At 46.4% G+C, this 12,984-nt stretch overlaps 1 protein-coding gene across 1 annotated transcript in view; it reads left to right on the top strand.

Annotated features, from left to right (window-relative positions):
• The first annotated feature begins 1,248 nt into the window (after nucleotides 1-1,248).
• LOC144157835 (glycine receptor subunit alpha-3-like) overlaps nucleotides 1,249-12,984 on the top strand; it is a 118,891-nt gene continuing 107,155 nt past the window's right edge. The window contains exon 1 of the mRNA XM_077688572.1: nucleotides 1,249-2,104. The gene's annotated coding sequence lies outside the window, so the exon portion shown is untranslated. The remainder of the gene's footprint in view (nucleotides 2,105-12,984) is intronic.

Raw genomic sequence — 12,984 nt, 5'->3', positions numbered from 1 at the left:
GAGAATTTTTTTTTTTTTGGTTTTTGTCGCTGCTTCTTTTTTTGTAAAAATAAATCAACAATATATCCGTAATTAACATTTAACATTACTGATAGTCATCTAAACGCTCGTTGATCTGTTATTTTGTTCTGATTTTCAGACCCCTCCGCACGAAACAACTACCTCTTCGAGCCGGCCTGCACGGCCGGGTAACGTGCATTTCGGGAACCTACTCGGCCTGCAGTGCGTTCCGTGGAAAATTGTCATTCGCGTTTGCCGTTTAGCTGTGCACGAATGACACATTAACCGAATACACTCTGCGGAAGTGCATTTAAATAGACGCGCTTGACAGGGGTATTACTTTGTGCACAAAAAAAAAAAAAAACATAGAGCTCCTCCGACACTGCTTATTACATGACAAAGGCTGGCCGAGCATGATCTTTTCGCGATTTCGCAACCTCATCTGGAGAAGAAAGAATTCGAAAAGTAGAAAAAAAAAACACGTCCTTGAACAAGTTTAAGGCTCTTCGACCCTGCTGTACCAGACATGCAGAAGTATGTTCCCGTAATTATTTGCAACACCTCTCTCTATCTAGTTTTATTTCCTGTTTCAACACTCTGAGCACCTGCCAAGTTCACAAACGTTCCAAAAAGCAAAATAACAAAACCCAGAAATTTCCTCTGCTCTTCAAACAGATACCGGCAAAAATGGTGAGTGGGAAAGCGCTTAAACTTTGGAGAACGATCGAGGACGAAAGAAGACGGCAACACAACACGAGAGCGCACTAATAACTGATTTACTAGCGAAGCGTGTTACATATATACACAGTCTTTGCAAAAATTAAATATATTTTTCAGAGAAGCTTTGTATATATAGTAGACATGATTCGCTAATGAATCAATCGTTCTGCGCTCTCGTCTTGTGTTGCCGTTTCTTTTTTTTCGTCCACACTCGTCTTTCGCAGTTTAGAAGCCTTGCCACTCAATTATGCAGCATCAGCCACCCCCACTTACGCGTTATTACCGGCAAACAAAGCAGTCAATTTTGATGGCAGCAAGTTGAATCAACCCACGCAGTTTGTTCTGCGCTAACGCGAAGTCCGGCTCCCACTGCGACGACACGCGCGCCGCCACCGACCGTTCTCTTTCCTACCGGAGTCATCCCTTTCTTCACTGTTCATCCCCTTTCACCTCTATTCTCCCCTTTCCCCGAAAAAGAGCGGAGCCAGCGCCGCGCCTTGCGGAACCACCGCGACCCAAACGGATGCCGTGAAGAGAGCTCGGGCCCAGAGCCGGCCCCGAAACGCAACAGTGCGGTAGGGTGCGGCGAACGGCGCGCGCGTCCGGTTTTCGGAGTTTTCGTCGCGGCGCCGACAGTTCCGCAAACTCGCGTTTTTAACTCTATTCACCCGGATTACTTCTTGCACCCTTCTTTTTCGCTCTTCTCCACGTTCGCTACGCAATAAGTGCGCGGATTTTGCTCGTCTCGATGTTGTGTATCTTCATGTCTTGTTAATTGAACCGTCAGACGCCCACGGCCCCCGAAAGCGTCTCCGCTCGCTTCTTCGTGACCTGTCAAGAATGCAACAACCGTTGGATCTTTTCTCTCGCTCGCGGTGTGCTCCGTTGGAGCGAGAAGTATTTTGAAAACTTTGTCGTAAGCTTCTACCTGGTGGACTTTGATGTAAAAGTAGCGTTCATCGTCTCTCGCAATACAAGTTCGTTACTGTTTAGAAGAGCGTTGGATACGTACGCCGGCGATTCGCAAAGACTACGGAAATCGATGTACGGACGAGTGAGACTGTTCTCGCTGTCACACCTGTCAGGAGTACATTTCACGTTACGCTGTGTGTGGTTCGTACTTGTTTAACGGTGTTCGACGGTGACTACCAGTGAACGTTTTCCCAGGAGAAGACGGTGTGGTCGCAGTTTCTGGGGTTGAATGCTGGGACAATGATTTTTGGGGACATGCCTGCTAAAGACACTTGAAACGGATTTGAACCTCGGAGTACTTTACCCAGCCTTGGCCCCATGTTAAGCACAATAGTGGAAGAAACGACTTTCGAGGATTTCGGGAAATCTCGGGAAGTCGGGCCCTCATCTTCTGAGAAGTGTTCTTTGGAGGGTAAGCGATGCAATGGTTTTTTCGTATTTTCGCCTGAATTATTTTTATTCAAGCACGCTTAAGACGTGTGGAATTTCTTATCTCCTTTATGCTTCGTCGTACAAATGTGCATAAAGGACAGCCACGCTGAGACAGCTTGCTATCTACCTAACATCGAAGTCTTACTTCTTCAAGGATTTAGCATAGTTCTTTACTAAAAAGTAACGTGTGCAGGGCATAGTAAACAATTCAAATACACCTATATTAAAAAAACGTTAATAACTTTTCTGTCTTTAAAATATAAAAACTGCGCTATTAGCGTCAGTTTGAGTGTTATTCGCATCAATTTGTAAACTGGCATGCTTCGTCAGTAAGAGCACGTAACAGCACCGAATATTTCCGCCAATTTCGGTATGATTCTCTGAAAATGATCGATAATATTCTGTGGAAAAAATATTCGTTATTCTTGTACGTAATTTTCCTTTCACGGGTGTTTTCCCGGAAACCGTTGGTAAAATGCTTAACCGTTGTCCTAAACATTCATGGTTTGGGGGGAAGCTCACTTTCAAACGAAATTCTTTCCGCTAGTTTCTTGTTGAGAACTACGGAAAAAGTACGAAAGCACATATTTTACAACACGCTTGAGGTTATTCTAAACATGAGAACTCCAAGCCTTAGAGTCTGGATTAGTTTATGCATATATATATATATATATATATATATATATATATATATATATATATATATATATATATATATATATATATATATATATATATATATATATATTATATATATATATATATATATATATATATATATATATATATATATATATATATATATATATATATATATAAGGTATACAGAGTCCGACGCACGTCTCAAAAACGAAAATAAAAAACAAAAAGGTTTATAAACGTCTATACTGGAGGTCCAGTCTACATGAAGGAAATGGCATTTATTTCTATCTTCAGTCTTACTCTTCGGACATGCCTTCTCATTCACCGAAGGTAGCCTCTCGGTTGACTTGGCTTATAATCTCAGGCAATATCGTCTAGCACTCGAAGCGACGCAATTAAAAAAAAAACCCGCTTCTTCGCAAATTTCTTGGGTAACCTCGTCGAGCGACAAATCAGATCCGTCCGCCCGCTTAAGTAACTAATATTATGTTTGCATTAACGCTTGCTTCGTATCTACATTATTAATATCGTGTGGACAGAATATTCACATGCAATAGATCTTCCAAAAACGGGCCAGAGCTTTAAAACGCAGCGGGAAACTGTTTGCGAATAAAAAACAAGGCTTAAAAAAACCCAGGTTGGCTTTGATCAAAGCTTTGCTGCACGCAATAAAGAGAATAAGGAGCCACATTCATTTTCTATTCATTACTTAATGTCACCGCTACATCGTCGAATGACTCATAAAATCTGCATTCCCTGACAAAGTTCGCCAAAAAATTCAAAATGTGATGATTTAATGCACCGAACAACTCGTGGTTTGACTTAAGAGGCCCGCCGTGTTTGTAAGACAACGAAATAATTTATACCGCGCCTAATGTACTATGCTCCGCGCCGAAATGTATACTGTGCGCCGCAATTTCGACAACCGTGATTAATTTTTAAGAGATGCTGTTCTCCTAAGACCCGAGCATTCGCAGCTTTAAGAACGGCTGCAGTGTTATCTCGTATGTGCCTCCCCGGGGCGCCAGAACAATCCTCGGTTCTACATAACCTATCGCATATTTGCTAAAAGTTTGTGCGCCCGGGCTGTTGCACCACCATTTGGTATACATGCAGGGACTTAGAAGCCTTAATGCTACCCATCTTCCGTTAAGCCGATTAGCCTGCCCGCGTTCTTAGGCGCCAGTATTTTTTCGCGCGCGAATTCCGAGTAGCCCGCCTTAGACAATTCCTTTTTAGTTTAAGGAATGATGGAGAAATTTTGGGGATTACCTGGCATTGCAATAGCCACTTCAGGCACCATTTTTGGAGATGGTAAAAATGTGCCGCTCCACGTTTGTCAACAAAACTTTCCCCCCTTTGCGTAAATGTTTGAGTGTGCTTTGGTAGCGAATAAATTTTCAGACTAAATCTTGGTATGCCTCGAAAATACCCGTGTTATTTACAGTCCCACAGTGAATGGTACGAAAAAGCCTCGCGGATCGCAGCTTGAGGGAAGAACCAGGGTGTCAAACCGAAACCGAACCGAACCAGGAACCGAAACCGAACCGGTATTTTTGCTGGAACTGAACCCGAACCCGAACCTTTGGTTTTTGGGCACGCCTAACCCGAACCGGAACTGAACCGAAAAAATAAATAACGTTTTCCGGTTCACGGCGGAACGGTTCGCCTGTGGTCAACGCCATCCGGGCCTTTTGTCTTTCACGCATCATCAGCTTCGCAACTTCTCACGCACTTTCCCCGGTTGGTCGGTCACAACGCTATCAACGCTCTCTTCGTCGTCACAAGATGAGGAAAGATTTGTGCACCAATGTTGCAATGGTATGCTGCTGCTGGTAGCGCGAGCAGAGTGCAAGGCTTAGCAGACGAAATTTCACACCTTCAGCAGCCTGCAGCAGATATGAAACAACGGCTAAAACACCGGGACACTCGTTTACGCCTCGCGCTAGAACGTCGTCGTCGTCCCATGTCCCCGGCGATGTGGCAACGGCACTAAAACACTGGGACAATCGTATATGCCTCGCTCTAGAACGTAACGCCTACTGAAAGAACACATTGGGACACTTTTTTTCCAACACCTCCCGCTAGACCGCCGCCTGCTTCAGACACGAAACTTTTACAGCAAAGTTGTATACCTCTACCCCCCAATGGTTTCGTATCCGTGGGCAAAAACGCCAATGCGCCGGGAATGCTTCGCTCCTTTCCAGGTTTAACGTTAGGGGTGATGGTACGGGATTTTTTCACTGCATTGTCTTTTCAGGGATGTTTTGTTTTCGGATATGCGCTTCACTGGATAGTCTAACCCACTACTCTGCTGATACTGCTACTGGTTCAGGGGGGGGGGGGGGGGCTATTGCTTGCTGTCGACAAATTAAAGAGCGGCTCCTTAAAATAGTTCCATCTCGCATTTTACAAGTCCTTCCTCTTACTCCCCCTTTCCCTCTAGCCTCTACTCTCCTTCCTCTCTTTGGGTTGTCTGCTGGTAAGCTCTCTGCAATGCTATACAATATCCCTGATCACTTTCTTTCCTCTTTTTTCCCCTCAAACTACAACAAATACAGCTCAATACCCCTTCAGTTCGAAATCACATAATCTGTTCTAACATTCCGCTTCTAAGTAGACGGAACGGAAACGGTGGTCCGGCGTAACGAAGACATATTCATAGTGACGCATACATCCGTAATAGCTATCTAAAAATGCATCTCAGGAACCAGAGTAATGAGTCAATGAGCGTTACTAAAGTTTATATTTTTCAAGTTGTTTTGGCTCACATCCTCGAGTAGGTGACTGCCAACAAACTATCCTTGGTGGGCAAACAATCGAATTCATAGGTGACATTTATCAGGCTGCTGCAGGATTATTTTTCTTAGGCTACAACTGGTGACGAGAAGTCCGCTGCTGGGATTTAAACACGTCCCCTGGTATTGCCGGGAGGGCTCCGCGGGGCTCAGGGCCAACTTTAGGGGTTTAACGTTCAGGGTGATGGATGATTCCAGAGCGGGAATAGCGATTTCAACAACAACAAAAAAAAAAGTCAGGCACACCTCCATCTAACGACGTCGATGGTTGAACGCGAAGCTTTCTCGGACCGGATCATCGTCATCGTTACACGGTGGAGCGCAGAATTTTTCTGTCTAATAATGCACGTTCATGCGCCCCTTTCCAAATCCAAACCGCATCGACCATGTCGAAATGGAGCAGTGGGGTCTCCGCAGCATTTGGCGTTCGCGCATGGCGTGGCTCCACGGGGACGTGGACGCGAGGCCGACAAGGCAGTATTTTATAGAGACTGTCACGCAATTCGTAGAAGTGCAGAAGTCGAAGGAGTGCCTTCCTGAGTGGCTGTCAAGGGTAGAACCCCGGATGGCACTGAAGGAGAGAGAGAGAGAGAGAGAGAGAACAACTTTATTAAGCTTCCTGCAGTAACCCCTACCCCACCCTCTTCGGATGGAGTCTTGGGTCGACGAGGCCGGACGTCTTCTTAGCGGCGAGAGTCGCTCCCGGTGGTCTTCGGCGTACTCGGGTTCCCCCTTTGTGCCTCCGGCCCGTCCGGTAGCTGCCTCTCGACCGCCGCTAGAATCTGCTGGACGGCCTTGCGCTGCACGCCGTAGTCGTTGGATCTCTTCGCCTCCTCTATGTGGGGCGGGAGAACGTCGGCATTGTTGGCATTGTTCGCGCTTATGCAGTCTTTTAGGATGTGGGCCAGCGTGGCCCGCTCCTTCCCGCACAGTCTGCACACATCAGTCACGTAAACCTCCGGCCACAGGTGCTTGGCTAGCACTGGGGTAATCACTGAGTTTGTCTGTAGAATGAATTTTAAGCGACAATGCCAGCATAAGTCACGCTGGTAGCTGATCGTGTGATTCTTGCACCTTTTGTGTTCCCATTGTTATGTAACGTCGAAGACTGGCAAAAAAAAAGTCGAAATGGAGCAATCGGATGGGCACCAGCTTCATAAAGCGAGGGCCCCAGGTTCTACTCCCGCCACGGGAAGCATTTTTTTCTCTCACTTTACACGTTTTCACGTTACAGACGCCATCACTGAGAACACTAAAGCTTCGCTTTAAAAACGGAAGCCGAAAAAAATGTTTCCCAGAGGCACTTATTAACCTTGTTGGTTTTAAGTAATCATCAGGACAACGTAAGGGCTGGACGGGAATGTAGCTAGTAAATGGTCGCGACTTCACGTGTTTCTTTTTTTATATCTGGCGTAATTCTTCGCTTGCTCTTAAAATTGCGCAACTTGTATTAGGAAAGGCCAGTATTTTTAATTCACCAGAATTGTATTTCGTCTTTACGGCCGCTTTAAACTGCAGAACATTTTTTTCGCACTTCGCTAATAATTTAACGCACCGAACCGGTTCGAGAACCGCTTCAAGCTTGCGAACCGTTTCGCTAACCGGTTCGCGTTGTGATTTAGTCGAACCGGAACAGAACCGCAACAAAATAAATTCACCTGAACCCGAACCGTAGCCGAACCGGTATTTTTTTCGGTTCGACACACTGGGAAGAACATGTGGTGGCGTGCGGAGAGGACAGGTGCCCCCAAACCACGGAGGACTCTGACTCTGGAAAGAATCGGCGTGCGCTGAAGGTTATTGCGTTTGTGTGATATTAAATAAATTCAAACAGTCAAAATCCCCAGGCTACTTAAGTATTATTACGTATGATGAGGGGAAGCCATGATCCTTTCGAATTCAAACCACATGAGCCGACATGTGCCGTGAGTATTTTTTTCTTCATTCCAGAGAGTTCTTAATTGCAATGAGACAAAAAAGAGAGATTTTGTTTATGTTGGTAGGGTAGCGCTAGTCGTTTTTATTCTAGCTCCTCTATAGCATGTCAGACGGTGCGACTGCATTGAATTCACACCCTTTGCGGTAGCTCAGTGGCTAAGGCGTCGTGCTGCTGTGCCTACTGACGCGGGTTCGATCCCAACCACGGTGGCTGCTTTTCTGGTGGAAGCGAAAAGCGAAAATACCCTTGTGTTGAGCGAAAACGCCCCATGTCGTGCGGTAAGTCGTGCGTAAGTCTGTAACCTTGTGTCACACGGTATCAATGGCCTTCAGCGATTTGTTTTAAACGCAGGGTTCACAGCACACCTAAAAATCCGGAAATACAAAACGGATGATAACGGGAACGCCTGTTTCACCGATGTATCGCTCATACACTATTTGTAATGTATTCTAGCGGCGGGAGCTCCGCGGAAATTTTCTCCTTAAAACAGAATATTCATTCCTTACGGAGAAAGAGAGAAAGAGAATAAACATTTATTGGAGCAAACGGTGGTGGTTGAGCAGACTCTCGGTGGGCTGGGTGGGCCTTAGTTCAGTTGCGCTTTGGCCTTTATTGCCGAGACGATGGAATTACTTGCTGAGAGGTGAAGACAGAATAGGCATACTTAGTGCTAAATGCGATGGGGAGAAGTATTCAGCGTAACAGTCCTTGAGCTGTCCCTGCTTCAATAGGCATAACACCAGCAGACGAAGATCATCGAGGTTGGAGCAGGTGAGAGCTTTCTCACAAAGCTCGTTAGAAGAAAGGAAGAGGTTATAAGAGGGTCGTAGGGTGTGGCCGCAGCCCACTACCTTACGGAAGATCGTCCCGGCGGATGCGCAAAACGGGCGCCTTGTGTTCTCAATCTCAGTAATCCTAAGCGTCAAGACTGACAGCCCCCAAACACGCCAAAGAGATTCTGCCACCAAAGTGACCTTCTACTTCCTCTGAAGGGAAAGGGAAGTGTAGTGTCCTTCGCTGGGCACATAACGATCCCTACGGACATGTTTCAAACGGTTTCTGATGAGCGATCACGGCGGTTGCTGAGTGCAGCGGGCGTTGGTTAACTTTCCGGACACGACACGTCTGAACTGAATTATATTTGCAACTTAGAAGAAATAACGAGGTGTCCGGATAGCAATGCCTTCTGACGCAGCCTATTGCACATGGTAGCAAAGCCTTGCTTTGTGAGCTTATCACTGGGAATTTGGCTGACCTTTCGCGCCACTGTTCTACACGCTTTGTTAGGCACTAAATTGTCTTTGGCATCGTGTGCAGTTTTTGCTGGCACGTCATCTGTCTGAGTGCATAAAATACTGATGTGGGGGCGAGGGGAACCGGTGGCACTACACCTTCGAGCTGCTGTCTGGAACAACGACGCTCAATTATATTATAGCGGGACAGAAGAAACGTTACTGTTCCAGAGGGCGCAGTGACCGCTGCGAACGGCTTATCTGCCTTCGGTAGCGAAGATAATCGCCTCACAGTCATAGCCGTGCTGGGAATCACGTAATCAGTAATCAAGTAATGCATGCATTTTAACAGACGTAATCACTAAAACCGGGCTGAAGGAGCGCCAACGTAAATCTTGTGCAGTTTCCCTCAAATGGCGCTGCAGCTTGAGGCACCGAAGATGTCGCCTGAACACCTGTGAGCGCCCTCCTTGGCGTACGAAATCTCTAAATACAAGCAGAAGGGAATAAAAATTATAATTTAAACGTACTCTTTCTCTTCTAATCCAGCTAGCGGGGGTGGGGGTGTAAGTTCACCTTCAAACCAAAATCCGAGATTTCAAGCATGATGAAGCAAAGCGTAGCCAAGGGCGAGGGTCGGGCGTGTACACACCAAGCGTAGCTAGCTGAAACCATGGAGGCATTTTAGTTGTGAGTAAACTAATTACATAGCGTTTCAGTTTTCCACACACAGCACCGGATATCTTTGCGAAGCAAACGTGGGAAATCAGCCAGCTGGTTTTCTTGAGCAGACACGTGGAAAATTTGTGTTGTCGTTTGTTCCGTTACTCCCAGGGCACCATTTTATTCGATTCTTTCAAACTGGTGAAGATGACAACATGGCTGGGATTTTCGCATGCGTCTTGGAAGATAGCCTGAAGGTGTCTTGCATTGGTCCGCTGCTTTCATTCGTCCAACCTTCGCTTTCTTGTCACCAATGGGCCCGTATACATAGTTGAGTTTAATATCATCACATGATAATTTCGGGCAAGTTTCTGTTGCTTTCGATTGGGAGAGCTCCTCGGTATTCTCAGATGAGTAAGCGGGTAATTCCCAACGCGACCCTCAAAATAATTTTAGAATTTTTTCGCGCCGCCAAAGATATATTTTCACCCCAATCGAGAAGAATGTACTCGTGCTTTTCCGAGTGCTACTGCGAACATTGCGTTATAAATTAATAAAAAGTTCGAAAACGATGCAAAGCCGTTTCTCGAAATATGACGTCGTGAAAGATCCTCTTTAGGTAACCGGAATGACCCTGCTACGTTTTTGTTTGAGATAAAAACACTTGCGCTTCGTTTTTCATTCTTTGTAAAAAGCAATCAAGAGGAATTCGGGGAGCACTTGTGTACTTGAAAGTTTAGAGATTGAGGTTAGAGCTGCTCCTGCTTCACGAAATGCGCCAGTCGAATCTCTGGAACGTTGAATTAGAATTCAAAGATTCATGAGACATTTTAGCGCTTGTAACGTTATTTGTGGAACTCTCAATATGAAAATTTGTTTTCGTGCGCGCTTTTCCTTTTCGAAATGTAACAGAAACGCAGGAAATGGAAGCACTAAGCTCTTGAGGCTGTCTGGGAAGGAATCGCGGCAGTCTCACGGGAAAAATGACTACTACTCAGTAGTAAACATTGAACTAAATCCGCTGTAGGAGCCGTAGTCAATACCAGGCATGCTTTTATAAAGGTCTGAAGACACCTAAGCAGGGGTAAACTGTGCTAAGTAAGACGCTACACAGATAGAGGTACACAAAGACAGGCGCAGTCTGTGTACCTCTGCGCCTGTCTTTGTGTACCTGCGCCTGTCTTTGTGTACCTCTCTCTGTGTAGCGTCTTACTCAGCGCAGTTTACCCCTTTTGAGAAAATCCACCAACTCGCCCAACAAGTCCTTCTAGACACCTAAGCACCTGTTATGGGTTGCGAGCGCGAAAGTGTGAACGTCTACTAAAACTCTTGAGACGCCTTGCTTTCAGCTCGCATCGTCGAAGCGCTTTGTAATCAGGCACCTTAGACGCTTTGCTTTGAGATTCGCCTTCACGCTTCCGGATGGCTTCTATCTGTCTCCTACAGGTTGCGCCGTTGCTGGTTCACCCCGCCATGTACTGGGATAGTTGGCTACGATTTTGGATTCGGCTGCCCGTCTGTTCGCTGCTTTGGCTGCGTCCTTCATCTCTTTTCCTCTACTGTGTAAATGCGACTACGGCCCCTCCTCAGTTCTTCCTAATTTACGCGTGCCCTATGGAACGCTTCGTGCTAGGGAACGCTATCCAAGCAACCGTTTTGGCACTTTCCAACGTCGATGGCGGGTTTTGCGCTCAATGGCTTATTTCATGCCTCTTCGCATTATTAACGGGAGGTTTAGCCGGTTCATAACTACAGCGGAGGAAATAAACCGCGGAGAAAAGCATGGGGGCCAGGAGAATTGTCATCGCACGTAACTGCGTAAGTATGACGAATGAACACTTGGGAGTTCTCACGACATGATAAGGAAGCAGGCACGAGGGAAAAAAAAAAGGGCACGCGCTGTCGTAAATTCCTTGACTAGGGAATTCGCGAGCGATGATTTAAGCTGTCAAGATACCACCGAGTGGGGCCCGCTTGACATCAGTAATAATCTTGGGGCGCGCTGTCGCTCGGTTAGCACTCACCGCGAGCATAAAACTCACGCGGGAATCTTTGTCCCTCTCTGTTTCCTTACCTTGGTGCTCCAGTGTGTATAAGCCACCGCGAAAAACGGCGTTGAGATTCTGTGATGGAAGGGGGGATTCGGGAGAAAGCGTGGGAAACCACGTCCGCGCGAAGTTTCTTCTCAGCCTCCTCTCCGTGCCCAGCGGTTTCCTCCCCAACCACCACCAGGCAGGAGAGCAGCCTGCTTCACTTCCGAGATTAAAATTCACGCTGCTGGTTTCGAGGGTCTTCCCGGACGACAAACACCGCGCGAGGAGCGGCGCGTCGTAAATCAAACACGGCCAGCAGCGTGAAGGAAGAAGCCAAGCCAAGCACGAAGCGTGGAGGCGAGGGAGCTACACCTCGCGCGCTCCGCTGATAGCGGCGGTACTTTAACCCGCACGTCAAGCAACGCTGGCGTTATTACGAAACTTTCCCTCCTTGGTGCGCGTACTTAGATTCTTTCGTTCGGCCCGGCATTTTCATCCCCCTTCGTAATGGCAGCGCATAGCGTGGAGTGGTTTTGAATGTTTATGTGCATTGATGTGTGCTACACCTCGCGGCTTAGCTGTGGAGTTGCTGCTTAACGTCCCGCCATCAATTCACGCCGAAGCTGCTCCACGGTCATCTCTGTCGAGAGCCTGACACGGCTAGTAAATAAACATGCTTTACTGGACTCCCTATTTTCTATTATGCATGTCTTCACGAAATCCCCCTTGTTCTTTTTTAGTAATGTTCTTTCTAGGAGTACGGTTTTTTTACAGTTGCGCTTTTAAAATCTAGGTGAACTCACTGCTTCTGGCTTAGTAAATAAAACTGCAGCATTTCGTAGCTTAGTTTTTAGTGTAAATTGGGCAGCGTAAATACGAAAATCTGTTGAACAGAACTTGTTGCCGGGTCAGGTGATGCATTGTTGACGACATTGTTTCAGCTCTAAAATGGAGAAACATGGAAGGCAACAAGACAAGCGCTAGGCTTTCATGGATTCCTCTATTTGAGCGCTAGAACAATATAGTGAACTATCGAGCTTTGTTTACCAATTGCGTTAAGCAACAATGCCTTAAGTACTATAGGCTGAATTACCTACTCAACGCTAAAGGGGAAACGGATGCGAGTCAATCGGTCTAACTATTTGCAAATGCAAGTTCTTGCCTATCTAGCTTGGTCGGGGCATTTTCAGTTAGCCACAAAGAACACGGCATAGTTGCCAACTGATTAACCTGGCGCTTGCTGTCACCTCGTCTCCCATGCGGCAGTGAGAGACAGGCGTAATGGTGGGTAGCATGCGAATGCTTTACTACCGCGGCGTAGTACCAGCTATTGTAGTGTTATTCTGCAAGGCCTGTATTCTCCATGTTGCGTTTCTATGTTGTGCCACTTTGAAAGATGTGTTAGGCTGGGCGGGTTGTTAATTACTTTGGTTGCAGCTCGCGAATGATTCTACTGCATCACTGCAGTCGTGGAAGAGAGAATCGGCATCCTTTCTATAAATTTATAAGGAAATTGAGTGCTTGGAAGCAGCTCAAAATACACTGGCCTTACA

This window comes from Haemaphysalis longicornis, unplaced genomic scaffold, assembly GCF_048455015.1.
Source record: "Haemaphysalis longicornis isolate Haplotype H1 unplaced genomic scaffold, Haemaphysalis longicornis Haplotype H1 scaffold_10, whole genome shotgun sequence".
Lineage (NCBI taxonomy): Eukaryota > Metazoa > Arthropoda > Arachnida > Ixodida > Ixodidae > Haemaphysalis > Haemaphysalis longicornis.
Note: the sequence above shows the minus strand (reverse complement) of the source record. Positions and strands in the feature narration are given on the sequence as shown.